General features: G+C 34.4%; 1 protein-coding gene across 9 annotated transcripts in view; it reads left to right on the forward strand.

Moving 5' to 3' along the window:
* Positions 1-22,903, forward strand: part of LOC126811616 (uncharacterized) — a 316,159-nt gene that overhangs the window by 233,486 nt on the left and 59,770 nt on the right. For 4 of the 9 annotated variants that reach the window (XM_056098987.1, XM_056098997.1, XM_056098998.1 and 1 more), the window contains exon 1: positions 9,969-10,132. The exons of the other annotated variants lie outside the window; for them this stretch is intronic. The gene's annotated coding sequence lies outside the window, so the exon portion shown is untranslated. Of the gene's footprint in view, positions 1-9,968; positions 10,133-22,903 lie in introns of those variants that run through there. 9 annotated transcript variants of the gene reach the window in all.

Below are 22,903 nucleotides of genomic sequence, written 5' to 3' on the forward strand. Positions count from 1 at the left end.
ATAGGCGTACGAGCTGGGGGGTGCTGGGGGGCGGCCGCCCCACCCCCATTTTGGGCACCAAATGCTGGGAAAATTTGGGCACACAATTGTACTTTGTAAAAGTTGTATAAAAAATATTGTGTTCTTGAATGTGTTCAATTTAACAGCGAATTTATTATTATTATATACTAAGAACCTAACTACATTTTTTGGGCACCAACCACCACCGCCCCCCCAATCAAAAATTTTTCCGTACGCCTATGGTATTAGATGTGGTATTGTCGATCGGCCACTTGGCGAGGATTCTATAATTAATCTAATATATTATATTATGTGTTTTTAAAATACAGATGTGACGTCACCCTTTGATGTTGGCGTACCATTATTTCAAATAATCGTACGGGCAACTTGCCAATCGTACCTTGTCAAATATTAGACTCGAGTGACGTATTTCACTGTAAACGCACGTGCGGAGTGTCTGTATTTTAAGATGTTTAATGGTCTCGAACTGAGACATTGCGTAATATATTGTAAAAACACTCGGACCTGACGGTCCTCTTGTTGTTACAATATATTACTTAATGTCTCGCTCTCGACCATTAAACAATACATAACACGTCATTTAAGTTATATATTGGCCCGGTTAAGATGTATCGTGTTTCATAGTAGTGACGTGTGTATATTGAATACATGCTATTTGAGTACCGTGTGCATTAGTAACGCAATAACTGGTGTCATGTGATATAAACTATGTTTTTCGAAGAAACAAGTTTAGTTTATTTGTCGAGAAGTCTTTATTCAGTTGACTATTATACTGTCTACAATTCTACCTGACCTCAACCAGTGTTTTACTCATCTGTAAGTTTGATTCTATTTAACATATAGGATATTATGTTATCAGTTTTAATTATTTTATTTTCATATATAACTCTAGTGAGTCCTGCCTTGTCAAGTGGACCAAATTCTAAGAAAGTTGTCTGGTGACGCTCTCAGAATATTGTGGAAAAAAATAGATAGAACTTTCACCATTGATAGACGCGTGCACAAGCAACATTGCCCCTAAATGTTTACATAATATTCTGAGGGGGGGGGGGGGGGCTACCAGACATACACTGGTCCATTTGACATGGGATGACCCTAGATATATAATTTTATACAATTACAGAGGCTTTATTAGGGGGAGTAAAAGGCTTCCTATTTCTAACCGCTTGTTGCTAGATATTTTATACAAATATACTTTATTATTGGAAGTAGAAGTGGTCGTATTTCTAACGACGTATTGCTAGACATTTTATTATGGGGAGTAGAACGGTAATGTTGAGAGATATTTTATTATAGGGCGTGGAAGGGTGGTGTTGAGAAATATTTTATCATGGGGAGGGGAAGGGGTGATGTTGAGAGATATTTTATTATGAATGCCAATAGTAAGTCCTAGAGAACCGCGCACCTCAAAATAGCGCTCAAATAAGAAGCGAATGTGATGTTTTGTTTTGTGCTTTGTTAAAAAAAATAGAGAGATAAACCATTTGCTAATCTTATATTAGATTGGTGAAATGTGTTCAGGTCATTCATTATTTTTTATCTTGAGGTAAAACAATATGCCATCGTATTTTCAATTTTGTTTATGTAAATTCTAATGTAAAGATTTTAAAATAGATCGTTATCTAAAGTCTGCTCCACTTGCTAAGTTGATTAACTATTAATTGACCCCCCCCCCCCCCATGAAATAATAAGTAGATGATAAAACTTGGGCACGGGTGGCAGTTATAATATTTTTCATAGCACGGCATGTCATTAAACACCGTTCGCCCAGACGATATGGAAAAAGGAAAGACTATCCGACAAAAATAATAGTGGCCATTAATAAAACATTTAAAAAAAAAGAGGAAATAAAAGAAATTAGCGTATACATGTAGTTTGTTTTAACCGAAACGAAAATTGTATTAAAAAATACAAAAATCACAAACCTGATATTCTTGTTTTCTGGAAATACTTTTTTTTTCACAGCAATATTAAGTTTTTAGTTGGTTCGACCAATGCCACCGGACTATGTAATCAATCAATACTAATCCATAAAGGAATTACGACACAGCTTAAGAATAACTTGTAGTAGAATAGAGGTTAATGTTGCGAGGTGATATCCCAAAATACTGAAAAAAGTAATTTATTTTGATTGGTTATTTACAGGTAAGCATTAAATATCCAATTTCGATTAATGAACCAATTAAATGAAATAAAAAGATTAACTCAACTATTTCCACGACAATTCAGACACTTTTTAAAACCTAAATATAACACTATTGTTCTAATGTTCACATCCTACGAGAATGTTCTGTGATGTATCGAGTTTATTGTGGCAATCCACTTGTAACTGCCACTGTAATTACCTAACTGTGTCTATCTATTGTCTGAAAGATGTGAAAATAAACACCGGGTATAAACAAAATAATCTTTTAGAACTAATTAAATAAATAGTTCATAATTAGATAATAATAGAATAAAAATTCGATCTCTTTATTTCCTTGTACTGTTTTGAAACACGTTGTTTTAGAAGAGGCGTTACAAGTATCGCTCTATCAATATATACACAGAAAATTACGCGACGATCTTATAGAAATCAGGTTAAAGTTCCGGAACCTTGTGTATTATAATTTTAACACAAGTGCTTATGTTGACCTGCAACACAAGATTTTTTTCAGTGTACTGTAATAACTTTGCATTATTTATATCTATATGTATATTGTTATCATCCCTGTCAGCCCGCCCACAGTTTACATCCGATTGACTTCAAATTTATACATTGTGTATGAGACGGTGAAGCCAATTTATTTCTGACGATGTCCGATAATTACTGCCAGAATTATGGCTCTAGATCACTTTGAAGAATCATGCGGATGCTCTAGAGGCTAAAGTTTATATCCGATTATTACATATTTAGTTTGTATACAGTTGTTTAAATACAGGTAAATACAGGTAAATACAGGTATATTCACAATTAAGGAAATAAAAGTGTAATTTTAAATAAGAGTAAGAATACTAATAGGATTTAGATATAATAGTATCCAATAGATAATAAAATAAAGGTAATAAATTAAGAATGATGAAATTGAATTAATAGTGGTCTGATTAAGTAAAGACACTGGCCAGTTATGAGATGTATTTTATCCAAACGAACAGCAAATTCCGGTATGCAAGCAGATATGGTTCTGGAAAGGAATTTGAAGAAGTGTTAACTGGTCACCAAATTGGTTATGGAAAAACAGACAATTCTGAATAGGACATGAAATTAATTCTGTGTTACAAAACAATGAATTTATATTGATATTGAGACTTAATTGTTGGTTAGAACATGTATCATAGTATTTATACTGAAACTTCTAGAAAAAGTGTTTTGAAATGATTGGACGGTTCTGGACGGTTCTACAAAAAGTTATTATTTCGTACTGTTTTGAGATTAATTATCTCTCTGTTTTACATTGTGCTGTTTTGAGATAAATTATCTCCTTGCTTTGAATTGCGCAGCTTTGAGAGACTTGATCTCTTTGTTATAAATCCAAGTTGAGGATTATTGTTGTCGATTATTACCAAGTCGGATTATACCGATTCCAGGATTATTCATCCTGTCCGTTTTGGATCATCAAGATCCTTTGTAATTCTGCGAAATTTTGAATTACTACGAAGACATCTGTAAAGAACTGTCTATAGACTTCTACTTCAAAGCAATAGAAGCACCGAGAACAAAGACGACTTAACTAATACTGGTAAAACTGGACTGAATACTATAAGTAATCCTGTACATTGATTCTAATCAGCGTTGTTATACTTCTACTTATACTCATTTGTTCTAATATTATTTTATCATTTGTATATATTATTAAATCGGTTGTTGTTGAGATTTATCTGATGGAGGTATTGGGTGGATCTTGAATCTGTAAACCACAATCGATAATCTGAGATTGTAACTACCGGAAAATATCACTGACCAAGATAACACATAACATGAAATGAAATGGTGTTAAATGGCACGACAGCAACATGCGGGCTTTATAACAACATAATAATACATAGAGTATAAGGTGGTTCAGTATCTATGACAACAGGTATATTAGTATTTATTTACGTGACACTTATGTGTATATCATGTGATAACGTCAGACAATTCTAATACAATAACATGTTCTTTTATACACGGGTATTGGAGTGTGACTATATTTTGGTTGATGTACAATAATATTATATTACATACAATGTATATAAAAAAAACAGATGAATACAGCCGTTTATATAAAATAAAACTGACGCCAGGATGATATGGCTCTATCCTTTGGAATATTAAAATAGACGAAAATGGGTAAAAAAAATACACTTTTAATTATACCTTAGCTTGAGCACGCCTCAAAACTTCATTGTATCGAGAAAATCATTTATACTGGCTGAATCATAGTTTACTGATACCTGTAGGTGGGGGTCTTTTTACAGATTCACTGTGAACGTCTCTCTTTATCTCTCCCTTTAACATATCTAGGCCTATCCATTAATTTGATTTAGCACAGTAACTAGGGGTGACAGTTTCAACTTTATTTGATTAGGGTACCAGCTAAATTGGTCATTATATAAACATTCTACATAAACTCACCAGAACGATTTGTCTTTTTATATCAATATATACTATTCAAAAAAAGTAGGGGATATTTGATTTTGGGGGCATAATACTAAAATATGCAAATGACTACGAAAAAAGTCACTATAGAACCTAACAGAAGAAACATTTCCAGTTACATGTGACGCCTAAACGCACCAATAGCTACCGCATGGAATGCAGGTGATGCTTGGGATCATCATGGGGGTCCAACCCAAGATTTGCACGACTCTGACTTTGAATGTTACAGTCATTGTGGCATTGAATTCCAGGGTGGAAACATCAGTTTAATTGTTTTAGTGACCAGAAAACAAATTTTGATATGCGTCGGCTTACCCAAAATGAAAGGTTACGTGCCCTTGGCATGCTACAGATCGGCACAACACAGGCGGTTGTGGCGCGGACGATGAATGTTTCTCAGTCTGTCATAAGCAGGCTATGGTCCAGATACCGTGATACACAATCTGTACAGGACAGACCACGCTCAGGTCGACCAAGGGCGACAACTCAAGCCCATGATCGATTTATCCGTACCTTGGCCTTGAGAAATCGTGTCATCACAGCAAATCAGATCAGCGCACGTCTTCAAACAGACACTGGTGTGAGAGTGAGTGGCGAGACGATTCGGAATCGACTGCATAGGGGTCACCTTCGCGCCCGACGTCCTCGCGTGATCCCTTGTTTGAGAGATCATCACATTCAGGCAAGACGTCGTTGGTGTAGGGATCGTCAACACTGGGATAATCGACGCTAGAGCAATGTGATGTTTTCAGATGAGTCAAGGTTCACTGTTGATTTTTTGGACAGACGTAGGAGGGTGTGGCGTCGTCGAAACGAGCGCTTCCAAGACGTTAACGTCATCAGACATGATCGATTTGGGGGTGGTTCTGTTATGGTGTGGGGAGGCATCACTGTTGCTGGAAGAACGGCTTTACATGTTGTTGCAGGGCGTGTTACAGGCCAGTACTACCGGGACAACATCTTGGCAGTCCATGTTGTGCCGTTCGCACGACGTCATGGCCGCCGTTTCATCTTCCAGGATGACAACGCAAGATGTCACAGGGCCAGGATCGTTACAGGTTACCTCCAACAACAGAACATCACCACATTACCTTGGCCAGCACTGAGTCCCGACCTCTCCCCCATCGAGCATGTCTGGGACATGCTTGGACAGAGGTTACGTCAATGTCAACAACGTCCTGCCAATGTCCAAGAACTTGCTGCTGCGTTGCAACAGGAATGGGACAATCTGGACCAAAATGACCTTAGACGTCTCATTAGGAGTATGCCACGTCGGATCAATGCTTGTTTGGCAAACAGAGGAGGATTTACCCGTTACTGACTTGGTTGTGATGCTGTGGTAACTTTGCTGTTTGACCCCGGGTATCATTTTACCCTTATAATGGTCAGTCTGTGCCTTACTTAGTCTAACGATCATTTGGAATAAATCGATGAATGTGAACTTCATTTCATTTTGTCATTTGTTTCTTCGTCAGTTTCATTAGGTGACTTTAATAACACTTAAAAATCAAATATCCCCTACTTTTTTTGAATAGTATATATTTACAGGTCACAATTTCTTGAATACGTTTTATATAGTCTTTTTCTATTAAAAGAGGTGTATTAAGTTTAAAGAAACCTTGACCTGGGTATTAATGAATGGTTTCTTTTATATATATAGCTTATATTTTTCAAAGGATTATCTGTTTAAGTTAAAAGTAAAATTCATAATATATCAGTCTGACAACACATTTCATTGAATCACCTTTTGATATAAGTTATTGCTCGAAAATATACTGTAGGTGTACAATGGTACGGTATATTTTAAAAGATAAAAAAATCACCCAGCCAATATTGTTGGATATAATACAGTAATTGTATGAGCAATGGTTTATTTTTTGGTTACATTAAACTTCTGCCATTATTTGATTATTAATCCATGATGGGATACTGATTTAAAAATGTTCAATGTATCTTAAATATTGGATATTAGGATCTCGAATATTTCGTATTTGTGGTTAGAGATTTAGCTCCTTTAATAAGAAATTTCCTAGTCTTTTTGGATGGTGCAGAGTGAATGTCAGCTTTAATTCTACTATATTCATTTGCTCGTTTCAACAAGAGTCCAACTTTAATGTTACTACAATCAATAACAAATAATACGACGTATCCATAATTCTTGATTTGCTAAGAGGTCTAATACTATTTCCAGATCATCGATTTCGTGTTGATAGTTATTAAGATTGTTGTTATCATTGATAGGAGTTTTGTCCTCAATAATCAGTTTCTTTAAAGTTGCTGAAAGTAAAATTAATATTTATATAAATGGTGCATTACAATAAAACATATGTAATTGTATTTATGTCCAGGTCAGTCAATAACCAGTTTGTTTAAATAGTAGTTTATTTATTATTGTCGGCGACATTTTAGGATTGGTATTAGGTATAGTATTGCCGTTCGGTCACCGAGGATTCTTGTTTAATCCAATATATTATATTATATGTTTTTCTGTAAAAGAATTTAAATAACACGTGATTTCAGTTATATATTGGCCCACGTTCAGATTGTATCTATGTATAGTCTATTCAGTTTGTTTTTCATAGTAGTGACGTGTGCATATTGAATAACACGCCATACAATAAAATGCATTATATTAAATTCAGTTAACGTTAAATTCACGGGGAATAGAATGTATCTATGGAAAGTTTGGTCCTTTAGTAATGCAATGATTGGTGTCAAGTGACATAAGATGTGTTTATTATTTGTCGAGAAGTCTTGATTCAAGCTAACAGTTGACTATTTCACTGTCTAGAAATCTACCAGTTTAGTTTATTTGTCGAGAAGTCTTTATTCAAGCTAACAGTTGACTATTTCACTGTCTAGAAATCTAACAGATCTCAACCAGTGTTTTATTCATCTGTAAGTTTGATTCTATTTAACATACAGGATATTATGTTATCAGTTTTAATTATTTCATTTTTCTTTACAACTTTATTTTCATTACTGGGCCAAATTAATAGACCCTCTCAGATTTTGTGGAACAATGAATAGATAGACACGTGCACAGGGAACCTTACCCGCAAATTTCTAAGTTTTTGACATGGGGTGACCCTAGATATATAATTTCATACAAATATAGATACTTTATTATGGGGAGTAGAAGAGGTCGTATTTGTATCCGCTTATTGCTAGATATTTTATACAAACATGTATACGCTTACTGCCCATACACTACAAACAATAAATACTATTAATACTATCATATGAATACATTGAATAACTTGCAGAAATGTCAAATTCCAAATATCAAGGGTTCCATTACGTGCACGTGTAAACGGGATCTCGGTTTTTCGTTCCAGACTCTAGACATTGTTTATTTTCTGCCGCACGTTTAAATTTTTAGACAATGTTTACGGTCTTTACATGAAGAATCCTGTTGATTTTCAGCGATTTCCAATAAGTAGTACGAGGGTTATGGCCTTTGTTCACTTTGAACATCGCACAATGAGACTGGCGACAAAATTTATCATCAGATTATTGATTTTCGATAACTTGAACTGCTAAATTATTATTTATATATATATACCCTAGTCAAGAGACGAGTATGGTGCCAGTAATTAATACTAGTTCTAAGTCATTGATTTCATGTTTATAGTGATGTATATATACCCAAGTCAAATGGCTAATATGAGGCCAGTATGAGGTCATTGATTTCAGGTTCATAGTTATTGAGATTGCCGTTATCACTGATAGGCGTTATGTCTTCAATAATCAGTTTGATGAAACTATGTAATCACATTTATAACCAAGTCAGTACTAGTTTAATGTCATCAATAATCAGTTTGTGTAGGTTGTTGTAAGTAAAATTTATATTGATATAGATGTACATTATAATTGTAATAATGCATGTTGAAGTTGGTGTACTTTTAGATCTAACTAAAAGTTTAAAGGAGCTAAATCGCTAACATTTGGGACCTAGATTTTGACAAAAGTGGGTCGTAACGCATATAATACTGTAGTATGAATGTATATAAACTGATTTACATTCAATGGTTTCCGTTTTTACTTCAATTTCAAATCAGTTATGTTCGGCGAAATAAGCTAGCAGTCTCAAGCGAGTGCAAATTTCTAGCGTCTGGTTATTCCAGTCTACATACGCCGTTTGATTTGGTGCAATGTGTCTAGCCTCGTCCCTCGAGTCTCTTGATACAACTGGGGCTGAAGCGCATTATGGTACACGATTCGTGTACCAATGGTAAAATGTTTATTTTGTCTTAAATATTGGATATCAAAAGCCCATCTTTTTCCGGTAAGATCACAACATGAATATTGTTTTAATTTGACAAATAAATCGTGTTTTCAAGGTTGAAGATTTTGGATGATATTGAGTTAGAGACTTAGCTACTTTAAGTTGTCATTTACCCAACGAAGTTTTATTTATGATAATTATGTAGCCAATATGTATATGGTAGTGAATGTTGATGATGTAGATGTTGTGTAGTCAATACATGTATGGTAGTGAATGTTGATGATGTAGATGTTGTGTAGCCAATATGTGTATGGTAGTGAATGTTGATGATGTAGATGTGAATGTTGATGATGTAGAATGTATAATTGAGTTAAATCAGTTATACATGTATATCTGTGATTTTCAGTAATGGGTCAACTAGTAATTTCTTACACGTAAAGACAAAATTGCTAGTTGTCAGCTGGTGTTAAAATGAACTTCACTTTAAAAGCACCATATGAATTTTGTCTAACTACGTGTGGTGCCATATTGGGTATTCTTTGTGTCGCTTGTGTCGTGTGGACAAGAGATTAAATACTTTAATTTTCAATTGATCATTGATCTGGCCAAGCTACTGCGCAGTTTCTGATACCGCATTCATTATTTTTAGAAATAATATAAACTGGTTTTGTTTTCTTATTGAAGGGTTAAAACTTCCTTTTGTTATCTGATTGTAAGGTTTGTGTTTAAAAGGACGAGAATTGAGCAAGTGCATCATTGTAATTGTCGACTTTTTAAATTTTCTATTGTTTAATTTTAGTTAAATTATTTATTTCTTATTCTGGGCGACATTTATGTTTTAGGAATTGTATTATGTATGGTATGGTCGATCGGTTACCGAGAATTCTGTTTAATCCAAAATATTATATGTGTTTGTCTTTATTTTAAAAAAAGGTTTTAAATAACACGTAATTTAAGTTATATATTGACCCACGTTAAGATTTTTCTATGAATCGTCTATCCATTTTGTTTCCTATAGTAGTGACGTGTGCAAATTGAATACAAGCCATAGAATAAAATGCATTATATTAAATTCAATTAAAGTTAAATTCACGGGGAACGAATCTATTGAAAGTTTGGTCCTTTAGTAACGCAATGATCAATTGGTGTCATGTGATATAAGATATGTTTATTAGAAACGAATTTGACGAGAATTCTTCATTGAAGCGGTTGGCTATTTCACTGTCTAGAATTCTACCTGAACTCAACCTTTTTTTTACTCATCTGTAAGTTTGATTTTATTTTACATATATTTACTGTACAATATATTATGTTGTCAGTTTTAAGTATTTCATTTTCATTTATAACTGTATTTATACTACTGGACCAAACTTATAGATAGTTGTTGGGTGACCCTTCAGAATATTGTGGAAAAAAGTCAAGAGAACTTTCACCATTGATAGACACGTGCTCAAATTTCAACTTTTTTCATAATATTCTGAAGCGATCATCCGACAACCACTGGTCAGCTTGACATGGGGTGGCCCTATAAGATAATTTCATATTTTGTTATGGATACATTGAATCGCTAATATCAAACATAACACACATATACTACAAGCAAAAAATAATATTAATACTATCATAAAATACATTAAATAAAATGGTGTAGACATGGGGGGAAATCACTAATATCAAACCTGTCACTCACTGGGAGACGCTTATTGCCCACACAGCGTATCACCCATATATGGTAATTGCCTATCTGCTCACACTGCGTATCACCCTTATATGGTTATGACCTGTCAATCACTACATGACGCGTACTGCCCACACTGCGTATCACCCATATATGGTAATGTCATTCACTAGGTGGCGCTTTCTGCTCACACTGCGTATCATCCATATATGGTAATAGGCGGAGTCTTTTTGGTATTGTTTATTCACAAGAGCAGAATTTTTAGTCACTTACGTGTCTACAATAGCAACGGCCCCTGTGCTTTGATTTAAATGATTTGTGGTCGTGTTAGGTAGGCGTGCATGGTTAATTATATATAAGAAGAGTTCATGGATTTATAGTGTAATATATGAACACGACAGGGAAATGTATCAAACGTTCCTATGGCAACGTAACATCTAACAAATGAAATATACTCTGTTAGTGCTTAACTTCATCCCAACTTGAACCATTCAGACATCACTGAAGCAGCATTAAATGCTTCAATAAAGAGTAGGCACACCAAGGAGAAATTAGATCGAAGACAGTTTAGCACGTTGACGTCATATATCATCTATTTTATCTTGATATAAGCGGCTTCGATAAAGAGTAGGCATCACTGATCAATATAAATTATGGTATAGGCCCATAAAATATAGTTATATAATGTGATCCTATTTTCTTTTACAAATAAATTTGTGCTATTTTCTCTCTGATTTTACCACTAAAAACAACATTGTAAATTGTAAAGAAAAGAATGGAATATAAGCCCATAATATAGGTAGTTATTTGTTAAAAACAAAATAAGATATCGGTCCTAGTACAAGTATTTTTTTTAATGAAATATGATATAGGCCTATAATATAATTAGGATGTTTAAAAGAAGAAAACAAACATCTTCGAACTTTTCTAAAATTAATAGAAATTGGACGCAAACATAGCCCTATATGTAAATAGTCTTGTTTTTTAAACAAAAGAAAAAAAAAGAAAGACTCTAAAATTACATAAAAGAAAATGGGATATTTATATGAAGGTCCTAAAAGGTAAAAAAGAAAGTAGAATATAGGTCTAGATGTGTGTGTGTGTGTGTAGAAAAGGGCTATAACATTACATATTAGGATAAAACAGACTACATAAACAAATTATCTGAACAGTATTTAAATTTGGATATTGTAATGCGCCATTCCAAAGACAAATGGTTAGTGTAAATACTGCTCATACTTTTATTTTTTTATCATGGACCCTAAAATTATTGAGTAATATAACTGGCTGATTTCCAAATATTTTTAAAATTGAAAATCAAAACTATAATAAAATAAACAAGGGATGGCATTTAACATTGTCTTTGTCATCATATGATTTTATTTTTCCCACACTGTTGTGACATGTTTTACATTTTATGGTTATTTCAGTATGAAAATTATATAGTTTCTCTGCCACAAAAATTAAAAATAACAGATAATTGAAAAATGGCATATTTTTGAAAAATTAAAGATTTTATTTAGTTATGGGTAGATAACTTGATCCTTAAATAAATATCTGCTGTTAGTTTATTTAAGTAATAGCGGCCTAGAAATATTTAATGTTATTTTGGTTAATTAAAAACTATAGACAAAAACAGTCTTGTTAAGGACAGTCCGCGGTTACATCAAGCAAGCTACTATTCTCTACCAGTGAAGATGGGCATACGCCATACAATGCGCTATGAGGGAAATTTGTGTTAAATGTTGAAACAACACAAACCTTGTGTTAAAATTAATCAAACAACATACACTTGTGTAGCACCTTACACATTACTTGTGTAGAATCTTACACATTACTTGTGTTGAAATTTGAAACTGGTTAACACTGTATCAAAAATCTTGTGGAATGTGGTACCACACAGGCATATAGGGGGTCTCGGAAAAAAGTTTTGAAACAATTGATATTTTTACTATGTCCAATATGTTGTGGAACTCTTGTGGTGAAAAGCACCACACATACAAAACATTGTATCAAAAATGTATTTTTTTTTTTATCTAAGTCCAATATCTTGTGGAACTCTTGTGGTGAAAGGTTCCACACAAATGCCCCCAAACCTTGCCATTGATGTGGTTCAATTTAATGATGAAACTATAGAGAAACTTTATCAGACTGATTCTAGTTCTACCATTTATTAAGTGTGGCTGAATCAGTGACACAATTTTATACAAAGGTTGAACGGGGTGTGTGAGGAAAATATCTGCTTATCAAGATGGCTGCCAATCCACCCTCACTGGGTATAATTTCAAAACAGATTCTTACCTGCTGGCGTTTCTGGTTTAATGCGATTCCGTAATATAAGTATTTGAACAACCGCGTAGCGCCGAACAATTAATGTTAATTAAGCACGATTTCATTAGATTGCTTGATTACCGGAACGCTTTTATAACATGCCGAAATTTTTTCACTGTCCCCACCATTGTAAACATGAACTTATGGTGAAATTGTTGTTTTGGGGTTTTTTTTAAAAGAAAACGAAATACTAATATACATAAAAACAATATTGATGCTAAATTAAATAAATGGTATTATTTTTTATAAATATTTACAAATCGGAGGTCATGTATTCTCTGTGACCATTACATTTGTAAATCATATCACTGATCAAAAATCATTTCAGCACGCTGTTGATGGTAAATGTAGCTATCACATATCACATATGTCCAATTCCATTAAATAAGAGTTTTGCCCATTTTCTTTTCAACGCAATTGAGTCAATTGTTAAAATCACACCGGGCATGTTCACCAGGTCATTATGTATTCCTTTGATCTACCAGTCTATTGACCCAACAACTTTAACTACAGACATCTAAACACCAAATAGCATTCCAGTCTGTCTGTCTATATTGTCCGAGTAACAAAAATATTTTTTCTTATACTTGTGGACCCCCGAATTAAGACTTTGTATGGCTTCTGTGTTAATGTATTAAAAATAACACACGTTTGTGTTGATGCAATGTAAAACAACATTAATTTGTGTAGATTAATTTTCACACAAGTACTTGTGTTGACATCCAACACAAGAATTTTTTCAGTGTTGAAATAAACGGCATCGATAAAGAGCACACCGTCCACGACGCCCGCCACGAAATATTAATAATAACATCATCTGAATGTAGTTATCACAAAATACTATTTTTTAATATTCTTTTAAAATATGGTTATTTTTATGTTGTTGTTTTGTTGTTTATCAGTATTTTTATAAATGCAGAATCTGAATGTAGTGCTCACCAAAACAAATGTGTATTATAAATTCATCTAAATGTAATACACACACAATAGTATTTTTCTGTTGTTTTTGTTTTAAAATTAGGTTATTAGTATTTTTATACTTGTTTAAAATAAGGTTATTAGTGTTTTTATATGTTTTAAGCAATTTCTGAATGAATCAATCATTAACTTAATTTCCAAAAAGCTGTGATGATTGTTTATTTTTTAATTAATTACACAATAATACAATTACAATTGTGCCCGAAAAACAGAAATACTTTGCCGAAGAAATGGACGGTTCAACAAATCTGCAGCCCTCACTCCTCCTCCAGCTCACACGGCTCCTATGCCTATGTAACTAAGTTTACCTGCTGACTAAGTTTAACAATTTATAATTATGTCAGTAAGTGAATACCTATTTCGATATTTCCACACCCCTACCCACTCTATTCCATTTTATATTGAATTTCAATTTAATGAATTCTATCACACTGTTCAGCAGTGAATATTCTCTAGGCCGCTACAATTACTGTGAGGGATGACATTCGATGCTGGTTAATGAGATCGCAATATTAACTGTTCGTGTGCCCCAAATCAAATTCTAGAACATTCTGTTTTTGTTGAAACATTACAAAAATAAATAAAGGTGTTTGAAGCATATCTGGATAAAAAATATTTCCTATTTATGTTCTGTAAACAATGTACGAGCTGTCGAGTGAATGATCGAGCCACTGTGATGTAACCTCACATGTAGACAGGGATATAATAAGGATTTCGCAATACCGCTGTGACACAGATTGGAATTCTATATTTTACCTGCTCCCCCACCTACCCTCTTCCATTTTATATTAATTTAAACCTGATTGATTCTATATTTAAATCGCGTTCCTGATACCAATACATTCATAATACATAACTTTCCTGATAATACTTTGTCATGGAAACGTCAGTTACTTTGGTCTGTTGCCCTAGTAATATAGTTGCCACTTAGGATTGGTGACACACTGTTATATTTTTTTTATTAGGAACCCCATCGAACTTCTTTGCGATTAGTGTAGGAGAACAGCTAGAACGGCTGAGCGTCCTATTCTATAAATAAATGTATTACTAATCACACTGGTGTAAAGAGACCTTTTTGACCTTTTTATTCGTAATGGCGTGAGAAATCTTCCTCTATAAAAGTCGCCATTCAGTGTCCTATTTGTATGGCTGTATTAACAGCAAGCAATGACTCAAATTATATTATCCAATTCGCTTACGGTCGCCTTTTGCGGCCATGTCATAATCCCGATGCCTCGCCGCGAGAAGTGGAAAAGTCAAAGGTGCTTTCTCGCCTCGGAGGGTCAGTTCGTGGGCATGTTCATTTATTGCCACAAACAGGACAATTTACCCAAACTCATAATAATCTGCTAATATTCCCACACTCAAATCACACATTAATTATAATCATGTCGTTATTTTGGTTAATTAAAAACTATAGACAAAAACAGTCTTGTTAAGGACAGTCCACGGTTACATCAAGCAAGCTACTATTCTCTACCAGTGAAGATGGGCATACGCCATACAATGCGCTATGAGGGAAATTTTGCCCTGACAGCTACGACCTACTCTTATTTCAAATTCTAACTGTCAAGGGTTCCATTACGTGCACGTCCCAGACTCTAGACAATGTTCATTCTCTGTCGCATGTTTAACTTTTGGCACAATGTTTACGGTTCTTAGATGAAGAATCCTGTTGATTTTCAACGATTGGCAATAATTCTACAAGAGTCATGGCCTGTGCGCGATGAGTTTAGAGACGAAGGTTATCATCTGATTGTTGATTTTCCATAACTTGAACTGCTAGATTTTTACAGTGGTTAAAACGAATAAACCTATCGATTTTTGACAATTTCCGATAACCTGAACAGCTAAATTTGAAAATCCTTGGTAAGAAGTCAAAAGTATAACATCACTAGAACAGGCTTCCATAGTTTCTCCAAGTTCTCTCACTATCGCACCCTCGCCCTCAACTTCTCGCTCCCTCAACATCTAGACTTCTAATTTTTTCGCGGCGATTATATCATGGCCACAAAAGGCTTCCATATCGTCCGTTATTATATTTGCCGTAATTTACTGGTTAAAACAATTTGCCACAATATTTAATGGCGTCATAGTGTAATAATATACCATTATATTCTATACCATTGATATGTTCAACATTTGACATGAAATGAAATGAGATTTAAGGGCAAGGTTAAGTGACCACACCACACCACAGGACAATACGTCCTGATATTGGAGGTCCTCACAAAAACATTCACAACACCTTTAGTGCTTTTATTTTGGTGTTTAAGCGTGCTTGAGATGATACTGAAAAATAATTTTAAAAAATGGGTGAAAATCAAAAATAATGTATTTGTAATTTGTAACTTTGGAAAATATGAAGCAAATATACCATTCAGCACTGCGCAGCTACAGGGTATACAAATCAAAATGGGAAATCACGAAGTCTCGCAGAGATAACTGAATATATACATAACAACCATCAAGATTTCAAATTTTGAAAACTATCTTTGTTTTAGAACACCAATTCCATATAATCAAACATTTTTATATTCAAATATGTGGAAGCCTGTAACTACCATTCATAATTTCTACTTTTCGCCTCTTCACAACGCGAAAGTCGAAAAGTAGAAGTTACGACAAAATGTGAGGCGACAACACGCTATACAAGCCAAAATCAACTCGAAAATAGGAAATTAAGAAATAACACACAGCGATAATAGCGCCCCTCGTTTTTTCCTAATTTCTACTTTTCGAGTTGCATTTTGGCTTGTAAAGTAGAAATTAGGAAATTAACACACCACGCTATTAGCGACTTTTCGCCTCGGAAGTTGTTGTAGTCTCAGTTTTCCAGGTCGCATTTGAATGCCGTCAAAATGGATAATAATTTTTATATAAAAAAAATGTTCATATTTTTTTCCGCCAACTGGGATATTTTATCTGCCAAAAATGTCTGATAAAAAAGTAGAAATTAGGAAAAAACGAGGGGCGAAAAGTCGCTAATAGCGTGGTGTGTTAATTTCTTAATTTTTACTTTTCGAGTTGCATTTTGGCTTGTATAGCGTGTTGGCGCCTTCTTACTGACATCAATAAATACAAAAATATGACTAAGTCGAAAGTCGACAAGACGGTATATAAGCCAAAATGCAACTCGAAAAGTAGAAAATAGGAAAAAACGTGGGGCGCTATTATGCGACCGACTGATGCACATGCCCCTAATACGACCGCAGGTGCGAGTTTTCGAGGGGTGTGGGGGGGCATGCTTCCCCTGAAATATTTTTGAATATAGAGTCTCTGAAATGCCATGTCCTGGACTTTGGGCTGGAGGGCGATTTTGCAGAATTCTGATGGTCAAAAAACATTTATAACATGCGTAAAATACGTTTTAATTTCTACTTGAACTGAATATGCAACAAGTACAAATTCTTAGGTTCGCCTTAACGGAGCTAAATCGATAATATTTGGGACCAAGAAATTGACAGAAATGGGCCGCAAAACATATAATAATGTAATATGAATGTATATAAACTGATTTACATTCAATCATTTCCGTTTTTACTGTAATTTCTAATCAGTTATATTTAGGGAAATACGCCAGAAGTCTCAATCGAATGGCAGTCTCTAGGGTATGATTATTCCAATCTACACCGAAACGCATTATGGTACACGATTCGTGTACCAATGGTAAAATGTTTATTTTGTCTTAAATATTGGATATCAGAAGCCTATCTTTTCCCGGTAAGATCACAACATCAATGTTGATTTGAATCGACAAATAATTCGTGTTTTCAACGTCGAAGACAAAACTAAGCTTCCCATAGCTTTTTTTGCTAACTGTTCGACTAATATTATTCGCATGACAATCAAGTAAATATTTTGAAATATGTTTTTTTTTTCGAAACATGACAAGTTGACTAGGTTTATTTTAGCGACTGCGGTGAGCGGTTCACCTAGACGGGAGGTCAGAGTGCCCCACTCTGATCAATCGGCTTTGGTCGTTTTAGCTTTGTAGAATGTACCCTTTTCCAATTTAATGCTCTGTTGTTTATTCACTCAGCAATTACTACCTTTGTGTCCTTAGTACCTTCTACAAAACGGAGGCTTTGGTCAATCAGGTTTGATTAGTATATTTACTTTCTGGCTTGAGTATACCCCTCGTCGAGCCCTGAGGCCATGCGCTGGTTATCCGTTCTAGACCTCCCCTTAGTAGACAGGGCAGTAACCTGAATTTAAAAAAAAAATACGTTCATGGGTTCCCCAATCCCCCCACCCCTATCAATGAACGACAAAAACAGAAACGTCCTAATTCAGAGGATGTTTCTAACATATTTAAAAATAAAATGGCAATGTCATGGCCGAGGTTTCTCTTGATTAAGAGGCCCTCTACTGACTTATTTGGAGACCGACTATTTCTTCCTTCGGGGGGAAACATTTCTTAGACCAACATACTCACAACAGAATAAGAGTGATTTTTTTTTCAAACGTGGCAAGTTGACAAGTTTATTTTTTGTGTTTAACTCATTAATTCATTTAGTCGCCGATGCATAATATTAAGACCGACAACAGTGACTGCACTTATTATGAGATCGACTATTTTCTCCCTGGGTCAAAAAATGTCTTAGAGCAACCTATTCACAACAGAATAAGAGTGAAAAACATTTTTTCAAACATGATAAGTTGACAAGGTTATTTTATATTAAAGTTTTGCGTGAGTAGCGTGACGTATGCAATTTAGATGCACGGATTGACGCCAATACATATATTTAAGTATTTGGGGGTTTTCCCTTCTATTTTGGCATGGTTTGTTTACCTCATAAATTCATTTAGTCTGAGACAGACTGCAGTGAGCACTTATATTCAAACCGACTATTTTTTTCCCCGACATGGCAACATACGCAAAACAAAATAAGTGTGAAAAACATGTTTTCAAACATGACAAGTTGACAAGTTTATTTTATACTATAGTGTTGGGTGAGTAACGTGACGTATGTAATTTAGGCTCACGGATTCACGCAAATACATCATCTGGGATTGTTTGTTTACGTCATTAATTCATTTAGTCGGCGATGCATAATTTTGAGACCGACTGCACTTATTTAGGTGAATTGGGGCTTTACACTATTTCACGTAAAAGCCCCCTGCCTTCCATGTTTGTGGTGTTAGTATGAGTTTAACCTATAGAAAATACACTGTATATTATATACAAAACTGAAATGTTACGAATTTATATCGATGGCTCACTGTACGAGTAGAGATCATTCCCTCCAAATGTCCTATAAATGGTGTCATAATTATCTTCTATATTATATTCTGGTCCAGGATTTCTTTCAAATATAGTGTAAAGGAGTAGGGTCAGGTGAAGATGCGAACTGTCCATATAGCCAGGGCTCAGCGACCTTCAGTTCCAGAGTTATGCCCCTGCTCAGAAAACCTTGTTAAAGCGATAGGGGCTGCACCGGAAGTGGTCGAAACTGTGCCTACTCTGAGATATTATTAATGTTATTACAATCTGCAAGTTTCATTGAAATCGGTTCGTAATTGCGGTCTGTAGCCGTGCCACATGAACCTTGTGGTAACCTGATATCTCGGAAACCGCTAACCGGAAGTGGTCGAAATTTTGGCTACTCTGAGATATTATTAATTTAATTATAATCTGCAGGTTTCATTGAAATCGGTTGGTAATTGCGGTCTGTAGCCGTGTCACATGAAATGTGTGGTAACCTGATATCTCGGAATATTATTTATTGCTTGTAGTATATGTGTGTTATGTTTGATATTAGCCAGTCAATGTATTCATGTGATAGTATTAATATTATTTATAACTTGCAGAGTCTATGTTATTTGTCTGAAGTGTTTTGTCCAGAAATTTGTTCTGGGATTCTTTGGCTGTTTTGACTATTCGCATTCATAATAAAATATCTCTGAACACCACCCCTCTAATCCTTATAATAAAATATCTCTCAACACCACCATAAGAAAACATGAAATTATCTTATAGGGCCATCCCATGTCAAGCTGACCAGTGTGTGGAAAAAATAAAATCACATGATGACAAAGACATTGTAAAATGCCATCCCTTGTTTATTTTATTATAGTTTTGATTTTTGATATTAAAAATATTTGGAAATCAGCCAGTTGTATTCGTCAAGAATTTTTTATTATTTATTTTAGGGTCCATGATAAAAAAATAAAAGTATGAGCAGTATTTACACTAACCATTTGTCTTTGGAATGGCGCATTACAATATTCAAAAATTAAATACTGTTCAGATAATTTTTTGTGTGGTCTGATTTCTCCTAATATGTATTGTTATAGACTTTTTTTTACATACACACATCTATACCTATATTCTACTTTCTTTTTTTACCTTTAAGTACCTTAATATAAATATCCCATTTTCTTTTTTTTGTAATTTTAGAGACTTTCTTTTTAAAAAAAACCCCCAAAAAACAAGACTATTCACATATCGGGCTATGTTTTCGTCCAATTCCTAGTAATATTAGAAAAGTTCGATAATATAAGAGTTATTTTTTTTTGTGGCGTCTTATATTATCTTCCTGTAATTTTGGAGTCTTTATGGCCTATATCATTTTTTTTTTTTTAAATATTTATACTATGGGCCGATATCCTATTTTGTTTTTAACAAATAACTAATTATATTATCGGCTTATATTCCATTTTCTTCTTTACAATTTACAATGCTATTTTTAGTGGTAATTTCAGAGGGAAAATAGCGCAAATTTATTTGTAAAAAAATATAGGATTACATTTTATGGGCCTATACCATAAGTTATATTGATCAGTGAAGCCTACTATTTATCGAAGCCGCTTATATCAAGATCAAATAGATGATATATGACGTCAACGTGCTAGATCGTCTTCGATCTAATTTCTCGATGGTATGCTTAATCGTTGTCGAAGCATTTAATGCTGCTTCAGTGTTGTCTAAATGGTTCAAGTTGGGATGAGTGTAGGCACGAACAGAGTATACTTCATTATTTCGATGTTACGTTGCCATAGGAAATTTTGATGCATTTCCTTGTCGAGTCCAAATATTACACTAATCATAATATATTTTCTTCAAATTCCTGAACTCTTCATATATATAATTAAAGACCACATAAGATTAAAAATCTTAATTGAATGTACTTATAGCCAATGGTTACTATATCCATTTTACGGCAAGTTCAAACCAATCTGATTAAAATTAATTCAGCTATTGAGGTTTAAGTATCGGAAAGCCAAAAAAGGTTTTCAAATTTTCAATTACAACCTTAATCCAGTTGATGACGTCATATGCACTACGCATACTATATACATTATCTATACAATATCTCACGACTAGTTGACATCTGAGATATACGTTTATTATCTATACAATATCTCACGACCAGTTGACATCTGAGATATATGAGATCTGTGCTAAAGGATTTGTTTTAACTAACTTTTATTATATGGAAAGAACCACAATGACATTTTTTTTTGTAAATACTCCACGGATCTATGTGGTTTTTACTGCGAGAACTTCGCTTTTCCACATTTTTCCCACAGGTTTTTTTCGATCCGCTGCGATGGCACCAGCCAGCTGGATCTCCTATTTTAACTTGTTTTCACTATGACAAAGTGAGAAGATGACCCGCCCTCTCTTCCCACGACAACGATTTTAAAACCATTTTTAAAACCGTGTTTTAAAGTGATTTTTAGATATACAAGAACTTTTTATTATTTTAAATCTGTTTTAAAGTGACTTTTAGATATACAAGAACTTTTTATTATTTAGTGTTTTTACCTATCTTCTATATATTACTCATTCAGATGTAAATAACTTAATTAAATCAACCTGTCCATAATATCATGCATTATGTATTGGACGTTAAATTTGTAATCAACAACAACAGTTGACAAGTGTGTACGTGTCGGTCCAATTAACATGTGACTGGCATAATCATAATCACCGAATTATCGTCTTGCGTTGTTATAGATTAGACATTTGTGAGTGAATTTAAAATGCCATATCATGCCGTAGATCCATTTAAGGTGTCATTGTTTAAATAGGCCCCGTGACAACTGAAGACGACCTAAGCAATTAGCGCATTTACCGGTAATTTGGATAACCCCGTAATACTTGATATCCCAAACTATTCTCTATAAGTACAAAAATACAAATGGTGTAAGTCAATTGTCGATATATTCATTATTAGCTGGAATTTATCATTCAATATTGTTTTATACATCATCAAAAATATTTACATATAACGTAAAATTGTCCATCCAAGACCTTTTTTTTAGATAACACACTATTCAATACAATTCATACTTCTGTCAGACTGGTTAAAAGTGCTACCAACACCCTGGTGCTCCCCTGGGACATATTTTGTATTGGTAATATCTAAGTTGTAATATTTAACGTAGGACGCCGTGTTGGTCAAGGGAGACAACTCGAATCGTATTGACGGGCTAAAACTGACGGGTGTTGGGTGGCCGAATTGTTTAAAGCGTTGTATCATAAGGTCTGCCATTGAGTGGCGTGGTTTCGATTCGTTACTTGTACGTGAAAAAGAGAAGGTTCGCCTGTCCAATCTCATGGGTTATCCCGGGTCCTCCAATTGCCCCCACGGGTACGCGCAAGCGAGTTATTGAGATAACATTGAACCATACGTTAGTCCTTAGATGACGATTTCACTCTCTCACCATTGACGGGTTTGACCTTTTCGATCTAATCTAGCCCCGTTAAAAGGAATCTATAGACTGTGACGTCATTTTAGTACGCAATGTTCCTAATTCACGTTTGTTTACTTCCGGATCAGTCCAACTCAAATTTATGAATATTCACCCAAATCCTGGCAGCAAATATCAATTCAAGCGTTCTTCGTCGATCCGAGATCAAAGACAAAACATAAGATTCAAAACGGGGGTTTGGTGGTGAGTGGGTGAAAGTCATAAACTATATTCGTTAAATCAGGGGAAGCAATTAACACGTCAGTGCGGACAAGTGGAACGTTAAACTCCATTCATTCTTGGGGGGTTGGATGGCCGGATGGTTAGGGCGAACGCGTTTTATCAT

Source organism: Patella vulgata, chromosome 2, assembly GCF_932274485.2.
Source record: "Patella vulgata chromosome 2, xgPatVulg1.2, whole genome shotgun sequence".
NCBI classification, from domain to species: Eukaryota; Metazoa; Mollusca; class Gastropoda; family Patellidae; genus Patella; species Patella vulgata.